The following is a 10,587-nucleotide window of genomic DNA, read 5'->3' on the forward strand; positions in this document are numbered from 1 at the left end:
ACTCCCTGACTTCAGAGCATACTAAAAAGCTACAGTAATCAAGACAATATGGTACTGGCACAGAAACAGAAATATAGATCAATGGAACAGGATAGAAAGCCCAGAGATAAACCCATGCACCTGTGGTCAACTAATCTATGACAAAGGAGGCAAGTATATAAAATGGAGAAAAGACAGTCTCTTCCATAAGTGGTGCTGGGAAAACTGGACAGCTACATGTAAAAGAATGAAATTAGAACACTCCCTAACACCATACACAAAAATAAACTCAAAATCGATCAAAAAGACCTAAATGTAAGAACAGACACTATAAAACTCATAGAGGAAAACATAGGAAGAACACTCTATGACATAAATCACAGCAAGGTCCTTTTTGACCCACCTCCTAGAGAAATGGAAATAAAAACAAAAATAAAGAAATGGGACCTAATGAAACTTCAAAGCTTTTGCACAGGAAAGGAAACTATAAACAAGACGAAAAGACAACCCTCAGAATGGGAGAAAATATTTGCAAATGAATCAATGGACAAAGGATTAATCTCCAAAATATATAAACAGCTCATGCAGCTCAATATTAAAAAAACAAACAACCCAATCCAAAAATGGGCAGAAGACCTAAATAGACATTTCTCCAAAGAAGACATACAGATGGCCAAGAGGCACATGAAAAGCTGCTCAACATCACTAATTATTAGAGAAATGCAAATCAAAACTACAGTGAGGTATTACCTCACACTGGTTAGAATGGGCATCATCAGAAAATCTGCAAACAACAAATGCTGGAGAGGGTGTGGAGAAAACGGAACCCTCTTGCACTGTTGGTGGGAATGTAAAGTGATACACCCACTCTGCAGAACAGTATGGAGGTTCCTTAAAAAACTAAAAATAGGACTACCATATGACCCAGCAACCCCACTACTGGGCATATACCCAGAGAAAACCATAATTCAAAAAGACACATGCACCCCAATGTTCATTGTAGCACTATTTACAATAGCCAGGTCATGGAAGCAACCTAAACGCCCATCGACAGACGAATGGATAAAGAAGATGTGGTACATATATACAATGGAATATTACTCAGCCATAAAAAGGAACAAAATTGGGTCATTTGTAGAGATGTGGATGGATCTAGAGACTGTCATACAGAGTGAAGTAAGTCAGAAAGAGGAAAACAAATATCATATGTTAACGCATATATGTGGGATCTAGAAAAATGGTACAGATGAACCAGTTTGCAAGGCAGAAATAGAGACACAGATGTAGAGAATGAACATATGGACATCAAGGGGGGAAAGCGGGGGGGTAGGGTGGTGGTGGTGGGATGAATTGGGAGATTGGGATTGACATATATACACTAATATGTATAAAATAGATAACTAATAAGAACCTGCTGTATAAAAAATAAATTTAATTTAATTTAAAAATACATGCAAAGCGCTTAGTACAGTGCCTGGCCCATAGAAAGCTCTCAATAAGTCTTTTTAAGTGAAGTATAGTTGATTTACAATGTTGTGTGTGTTTCTGGTGTACAGCAAAGTGATTCAGTTATACATATATATATTGTGTGTATATATACATATATTCTTTTTCAAATTCTCATCCATTATGGTTTATTACAGAATATTGAATATAGTTTCCCCAATAAGTCTTAGCTGTTGTGCTTATCCATCACTGAGACTTCACAGATTTCTGAGCCAAAAAAAAAGGATTTTTTTTTTCAAACGAATGCTAATTTGAGTGGGTTTCTGTTACTCGCAACACTGAGGCCCGACCAATACCACCCTATTCTCCCGCTGTACCATGTACCTGCCCCCATTAGTCCCTAGCTGGACTGCAAGTGCCTCCAAGAGTGACTTCACACATGTGAAGCCCTTAGAAAAGCGCCTGACATGTGAAAAATGCTCAGTAGATGTTAATATATATCACTTGGGATACTGTAACCAAAAGTGGGGTCCAGCGGCTCGCTGCTCAAAAGCCAATAAAGAGGCAAGGTTGGTGGAAAGGAAAGCTTGCTTTATGTCAGATGCCGGCAACCGGGGGAGGGGATGGGGCAGACGGCTGTCCACAGGCCGACTGCCCCCCACGCACACAGTCAGGGGGCAAGAACTTTTATAGGTGGAGGGAGGGGGCTACGTGCAGAAACGGCACAGTCAGCTCCGACAGTCATCTGGAAACTGGTCACGCAGTGGTCTGATCAGCGTCATCTTGATTGTTTTAAGTACAGTTGATCTTCAGTTCCAGGGTCGGTTTGTTCCCATTTATTGGAGGCCAATTCTTGGAACTATAGGCAGGCTGAGGACATGGGGCAGCTTATGTCATGGCTACAGTCTGGTCATCATGTAGTTAACGTCTACCTGGTAGGGGTTTCAGGATCTACAAAACAGCTCGCAGGATATGGCTCAGAATATTATCCATAGCCCTTGAGGAGGAACTAAATGTCCTCAATAAAGCAAGTCTTCCGGGGAGCAGTTCAGTGTTCAGCCTCTCAACACCGGCCAGGATGCACGAGATAGGTCAACATCAAGAAGCGTTTATTCAGCATGTATTGGTATGTGGTGCTAGGTTCCGTTCAGATCAAAGAGAACAATCTAGACATGGCCCTTTCCTAGCAGTACCTTGCAACACACACAGAATGATAATGATCCCCGTCAGTGCTATGGGCCTCTTTGGTTTACAAAGACCTTTCAGCAACTCAGTGAATTAGGTAGGGAAGGTATGAAAATTATTTCCATTTTAGAGGTGAAGGAACCTCAGAGAGGTTAAGTGTCTTGCCCAAGGTCACACAGCTCGTAAGGGTCAAAGATCCATTTCAGAGCAGGAATCGCACACTCAAAGGGGTAAATGAAGAAGGTTCAATGAAAGGATTCTTTAACAAGCTAGGGGCAGGGCTAAGGGAACTGACAGTGGACTAGGAAGCAACCCTGAGTGTTATGGGTTGAACTGTGTCCCTCAAAGATGCTTTGTTGAAGCCCTAGCCACCAGTACCTCAGAATGTGACCTTATTTGGAAATAGGGTCATTGCAGATGTAATTAGCAAAGATGAGATTATCCTGGAGAAGGGTGGGCTTAATCCAAAGTGACTGTTGTCGTTATATGAAGAAGAAAGACACAGAGAGGCAAGGGGACAATGCCCTGTGACCAGGAAGGCAGAGACTGAAGTGCTGCATACACTGTGAGCTGAGGAGTGCAGAGGAGCTCGGAGGAGCGCCAGGATTGCCAACCAGCCGCCAGAAGCCAGGAGGGAAGAATGGATTCTCCTCCACAGGCTTCAGAGGGAGCTCCGCCCTGCCATCACTTTAATTTTGAACTTCTAGCCTCCAGAACTGTGGGAGAATGCATCTCTATTGTTTTAAAAAATAAATAAATAAAGCGAGTCACATGAATTCTCTGGTTTCCTGGTGCATCTAAAAGTTATGTTTACACTATGCTGTAGTCTATTAAGTGTGCAATAGCATTATGTCTAAAAAAAGCAATGTATATACCTGAATTTTAAAATGCAAGACAAAAAATTACAATAGTAACATGAAAGATCACCAATCACAATAACAAATATAATAATAATGAAAAAGTTTGAACTATGGCGAGAATTACCAAAATGTGACACAGTGACACAAAGTGAGCAAATGCTCTTGGAAGAATGGCACCGATAGACTTGCTTGATGCAGGGTTGCCACAAACCTTCAATTTGTAAAAAATGAAAGTGTCTGCAAATTACAATCAAACGAGGTTTGAGTGTAAGTGACTGAACTACCCGTTTGGCAGTTTAATTGTAATTGCTGAGTAAATACCTAGTTTCCTAGAGTGTAAAGGTCTCTGCCAAGGCTCACAGCTAGCAAAGTGGAGCTGGGATTTGAACCCACGGAGGTTTAGGCTCTCAGCCTAAGCGCTGAGCTGCCGTGCTAATGACTCAGAGCTTCTCAGAACAGAAGGTGTGGAAAAGTCAGAGTGCCGGAGGGCTCATTCTTGCCGAATGCTGGCTCCCTGGTGCCAGACTCCCTCATCCTGTTAGAAACCCAGAAGGCAACCTGTGGTGACCTGGTTGCCCCTTTCCTACCCAACCCATGGCAGGCATTGCTAATAGAAAAAAGCATTTCTTCCCCTTCCTAAGAGAGGGATAAGGCCTCAAAATCCTCAAGAACACCAGAAAACCACCACCAATTAACTGGAGTTGATAGGTCAGATACAATCTATTTGCTGTTATTAGCTTGAGGGCTTGGGACATGCCAGACAACAGTACAGAATGCTAGCTGGAGACTGCTTTTATATCAGTAAGAATCTTCATGTCATTCCCTAAAAGACCCACTTCACTCATCTAGATGAACTGAAAATCACTAAAGTAAATATGCAAACATACATATATTAAACAGAATCCATAGGGAGACCCCTCTGCCAACCTTAGGAAAATCAAGGTGTTTCAAGGTCGTATTGGTGGGAAAATCCTGATCACAGAGGGTCAGCTGGGCTCTGTGACCTCCCCTTGGGCATCACCTCCACCAGCACGGCCACAACTCCTGAGGAACCTGCAGGCCCTCAGGTTAAGGAAACTGAACAAGGGGGAGAAAACACCAGCCTGGCAACGGAGAGGGGGGTGGGGGAGGGATAAATTAGGAGATTGGGATTAACATATACACACTACTAGATATAAAATAGATAACCAACAAGAACCTACTGTATAGCACACGGAACTATACTCAATATTTTGTAATAACCTATATATACAGGTTATTAACATATATATACATATAAAACTGAATCACTGTGCTGTACACCTGAAACTAACACGATATTGTAAATCAACTTAAAAAAAAAAAAAAAAAAGAAGACTGGCAACGGAGAGCAGAACCGGCTGCAAGGGAAGGGTGGCCACACCATGAAACCCAGCATCAGGCTGGATGAAACTGGAAGACGGATATTAGGGACCTACACGCAGTACCTGCCACCACGACAATGCTTTGGAACCACCGCCTCTCCTTCCAGACCCACTATTCTCAAACATCCTCAAACAGTAGAGCACCAAACACTTTTGGGGTGCTATAAAAGTTTATGCCAGCTTTCACAGCATCTAAACTAGAATCAAGTGGTGACAAGGGCCAAGAAGCTTAAGAAATTTTATGCAGGGACACCTTAAAATTGAGAAAATGCTATTACCTTAAACTTTTTCTAAAACTGAGAGATTGCCGTTTCAATTTTAGCTGTAAAATACCTCTCTGTTCAGGATAAAATTGGTTGGAGCAGAGCCATCATATTGCGTTACTATTAGTATCCCGATGTAAACTTGACGCCAGATCCCAAGAGCAACGCTGTTCTAACTACCCAGTAGGACTGAGTCTTTTACCTACCTTTGATCTACAATGGAGAAATCTAATACATGGACAACCACAGGCCTCCAACAGAAGTTGGACTGAGGTCACCAGAAGGCACAGCAGCACAGGTCATATTTCAGCAGCTCACAATACTGGCTCTGTGGCCAAACAATGGCCTGACCTTCCCAGCGATGTCTGACCTTTCAACTCTGACAAACACATGTATTTACTCAGCAATTACAATTTAAGCTACTAAAAGGGCAGTTTAATCACTTATATCAAAGGGAATAAATTAAAGCTTCCCTGGATCCCAGAAGAAAAAAAAGCTACATTAGCCTTTGACCTCTAAAACAAAGAAACTTCTCTTTTTCACCAGGGCATACAGTGGTTTCTCCGAAATCCTCATTGTCTGTAACCAAGACAGACAGAAGGAAGGTTCAGCCCCAAATTGCAAGTTGAAAAATCTAAAATCTAAAAGCACAGTCGTAGAGTATCTAAGTGGTTGTCATTTTTTAAGCTGAGGGAAATTGCTATTCTGATCTATTTTTAACATCATGCGAGACTGAAATCTGAAAACTTGGAGATGACATTTTCCAGTTTTATAATCTAGTGGTAACCCCCAGGGATTATACTTGACAGCACTGAATTTAACAGCTATTTAGAGGAGTTGGATACAGAGATAGAAGTTTGAGAAATATTCAATTTCAGCGCATTTTGGGGCAAAATAAACACATATCCCCTCACATACTGAGGGTGGCAATGTAAACTGGGAAAAGCAGCCTGGAAAACAACTTGGCTCTTATCTATTACAGCTGAAATCCACCTGATGACTCAGCAATTCCACTCCAAGGCAGGTCCTCAGCAGAAATGAGAAAGTGTATGTACCAGTATATGTGTAGATGTTGACTTCCTTAGACATTCAGCTGCCCTCCCCCACCCCCACCCCACAGGAAAAGCTGAACATCTCATTGACAGTAGAATGGAGAAATACTGTACAGCAATAAAGACAGCATAAACTCCTGTTACAAAGCAACATGGATGAATCTCATGGAATCTTTTTTTTTTTTAAATATATTTATTTATTTATTTATTGGCCGTGTTGGGTCTTCCTTGCTGCGCGTGGGCTTTCTCTAGTTGCGGCGAGCGGGGGCTGCTCTTTGTTGTGGTGTGCGGGTTTCTCATTGTCGTGGCTTGTCTTGTGCACAGCACAGGCTCTAGGCACGCGGGCTCAGTAGCTGTGGCTTGCGGGCTCTAGAGCGCAGGCTCAGTAGTTGCGGCGCACGGGCTTAGTTGCTCCGTGGCAGGTGGGATCTTCCCGGGCCAGGGCTCGAACCCGTGTCCCCTGCATTAGCAGGTGGATTCTTAACCACTGCGTCACCAGGGAAGCCCTCTCATGGAATCTTAAGTGAAAGAAGCCAGACACCAAAGGGTACATGCCCTATGATTCCATTTACATAAAATTCAAAACCGGGCTAAATCAATCCATGCTGACAGAAGTAAGGATATGCTCACCCTTCGGCTAAATAGTCTATTTCTTTGATTTGGGTAGTAACGGCATTTAAGTGTGTGCACTCTGTGAAATTCTTTGAGCTGTCCATGTGCAGGTTTTTATGTTTCTGTATGTATAGACTTCAATAGAAAGCTTTTATCAAAAATACAGGTTTGTGTGACAGTCTTATGGCTGTATCTGTATCTTGAAAAATGATTATATATAACTGTAAACTAGAGTATTACTTCAGAATTAAAGTGGATTTCTACATTAAAACATGCTGCCTTACTGCCCGGTTTGGCCACTGTGGTTCTTTTTGCTTTAACAGTCCAGTCACTTGGAAAGCCATGTGCTGGAAAAAAGCAAGGTATCTAGAGGATGTGGCCTCTCCCTGGGGCCAGTGCCTCAGACAATCCATGGTAGACAGTGCAGTTTGGGCAGACTTCACACACTGGAAGATGAAATATTATCAGATACTTGCTATGTGCCGGACACCTCGTGTACAATATTCTAACTTCACTCTGTCTACCCTAGGAAGGCAGTATAATAGACAAAACCCCTGAGGTTCAGGGAGGCTGCGTAACCTGCCCTTGGCGAATAAGATGAAGTCAGATTCAATGTCAAGTCTCATTCTGGCACATGGAGCCCTGTTTAGCGTTTACCACCTCCCACTGCCTCCCTTGTGGGTGGGAATGAGAGTCAGGGTGAAAGTAGGTGATGCTGCCGAAATTCGGCCTCTGTTCACCAGTGACAAATAGAAACGCAGCCACGGTTTTGGGTGAAGTAGAAAAGAATAGCTTTATTGCTTTGCCAGGCAAAGGGGGCCACGGCAGGCTAACACCCTCAAAACTGTGTGTTCCCCACTGGAGGGTGTAGTAAGGAGTCTTACACTGTTCAAGGAGCAGGGCATGATCAGCTCATGGACATTCTTCTGATTGGTTGGTGGTGAAGTAATCAGGAATCAGCATCATCAACTTTCAGGTTCCAACAGGTTTGGGGCCTACGTGGCTTGTGGGCAGCATACAGTTAATTTCTTCCACCTGGTGAGAGTTTTAGTCTGCAAAACAGCTCAAAGGACATGGCTCAGAATATTATCTACAGTCCTTGACGAAGAACTTGACTTTGTTTAAAGGTCCTTGACTTTGTTTAATGGCTAAAGTATGATTATTTTGTCCTGCCTGTTTTCCTTTATTTCTGCATTTTCTCACTTCTCTGATTAAATTGATTCTTTGACTAAAGTTTTTCTAAAACAAAAGGCAGGTGGAGGACGTGGGTGGGGATCTCTTCCAGGAAGGCCTCACAGGGTCCTCCTTACAGTGAGGTGGCAGGAGTAAGAGAAAGATGACCCGAGACCGCAAGGAGTTAGTAAATACCTGTCAGTCAATCCAGAGGACCAGTAATAACCTAACGGCCTCCACCCCCACCCTAGGCGGAATGACTCCCTCCCCCACTGGGTGTACCTTACAACTGGTTCATCCCCAGGACTTCTTACTGTGCTTGCCTTGAGGTTGTCTGTTTCCCTCTCCCTGAAGACAGGGCAGAGCCTGGCCCAGGGTGGGCACTCTGGAATTATCTCATTAGTCCCTGTGATTTAGAATGGTTTCAACAACAAGAGGGCTTAGAGCAGAACTGCAGGCTCTAAGGGTACTAGAGGATTCAGGTCCAAACATATGTTTGTGAGGAAAGGCAAAAATCAGTGCACACAACTTCCCAACAGAATCTCCTTCATTGTGAAATCCCACTGCATGCTTATGATCAATGATTCCTCTTCCGAACCTGAAAGGGGCGAGGTTCTCACGTGTACCAATTCTTCTGCCAAAATCCAGCTTACTTGAGAGAGAATGAGGATTAACTACACAACCCACCTCCTGCCCATGTGTCATTTAGGAATCAACATAAAGTAACACTGCTGTACCTAGGAAATGAGAAATACAATACACTCTCCTTGGCCAAGGAGAAAAGAAACTTAGAAGGCCTATTCTAGCCATCTTGAAAGCTTAATTAGAAGAAGGGATAAAGGCTGAATGTACGCTGAGTTCCAGTAACCACAAAATACTGGTAAGTACATATAAAATGCCTTTTCTCTTATCTGAGTAAAATTGATCTCTAATTTCCTTCCACAAGGAAGGAGTTATAATCTTAAGAGTGCTATGGTGTCATGGTTCTATATCCAGGTACAAGTCAACAATATACAATTATCTACTTTATGCTGGAGTCCAGTTTCATCACCGAGACAGGGCAGGGGGCACCACACACACACACACACACACACACACACACACACACACACACACACACAAAACAAACAAAAAAACACCTAGGAGGATCAGTTTTCAGTGGTGGAATAAAGAACTATACATGTTTTCACCAATGGAGTTGAACTGAATAAAACTACTGATTTCTTAAAACTTTCCTTATTCAACTGCAAAAGTGCTATCTAAAAGAAAACAATCTATACCAAAGATTGCTTCTTCTCTTTCTTTTTCTCTCCAACTCCTAGAAATCTATTTCGGAAAAGAGAGGAAATTCAGGCTGCTTTGATACTGGTTTGGCCAACAAGTCTGTTCAGGGTAAGATGTTATGGAAAGACCCAAACGAACTTTTTGGCCAACCCAATACTATCAAAGTAAATTGCTTTAATAGGACCTAGTCAGCTCAAGGTTTAACCCTGAAAGAAAAATGACATGTTTAGAAGGATAATACAATAACTTTTTAAGGATATTCATAAAAATTTGCAGACCTGTTACAATGCGATTAACCTTGACTTTTATTAGTTTATTCTTATAACCACCCTGTAAGGTGGGTTTAAACAGAGAACTAAGAACAGGGTCTTTGAAAGCCTCTTTTTTCTTACTTCACACTGAGGTAACAAACCACTCGTACCTGCCTGGAGCAAGATTAACCTGGGGGAACTTGAGTGGTTTTGCAATTTTTAAACTCTCTCCACCTAAATGCCCCCTGCCTTCAGCTGCTTGAATATTTAGACTTCTGCATCAGCACAAGTCTGGCTGTCACAGCCAATCAGAAGAAAGGGCAGCCCTGGGTTCACTCCTGCTTGGCCTCCCTTTCACTGTTCTGAGCCTCAGTTTCCTCATCAGACTGCAAAATGCCTTGTGTGTCTGACATAAAGGAGGACCCCAGCCGGCAATACATCTTAATCTTTTGGTGGGCAGAATACAGCCCATCTTCTCCCAAATCCTATTTGTAAACAGCATCACAGAAAATGGCCAGTGCACACAGTTGACAAATACCAGGAATGCCAGAAAGGAAGGTGTCCAAAAAAAAATTTTTTTAAGTGTGTCAAAACGCATGCCTGGCAGGTTTGGGGAAACCCAAGTGCCAGACCCATCAGACCAGCATAGGGACAAGCGGAACATGGTAGAATTCAATCTTACACTCAACTTAGACAAAATGAAGCTGTAAAGCCCAAAACAAATGTCATTAGATTGGTTCCAAAGTCCCCAGAGTTCCAGTATCATCTGTGTTTGAGTTCAAGTCAGGCAGGCAATTGCCAAAACCAAAGGGTGGTCTCTGTGCTAAGACCTTGGGAAGGATCTGTAGATTGTGCTTTGCAGCCAGAGCCATGGGACAACTACAGGCATGGCGAGCCGTTCCTGCCACCAACTGCAGTTTCCAAAGAAGGGACCTGCCCATGACACTGACCATCAGAATCGCCACCTGCTGGCCTTGCTTCGTCCTCGCAGAGCTCAAGGGAGCTGAGTGGCTACCTCCTCCAGCCCAATGTTCTGCTAGCATTCTGGAACAGCCTTAAACGCATGACAGTAAAACTGA

This window comes from Balaenoptera borealis (genome assembly GCF_965194805.1).
Source record: "Balaenoptera borealis genome assembly, chromosome: 4".
Taxonomy (NCBI): Eukaryota; Metazoa; Chordata; class Mammalia; order Artiodactyla; family Balaenopteridae; genus Balaenoptera; species Balaenoptera borealis.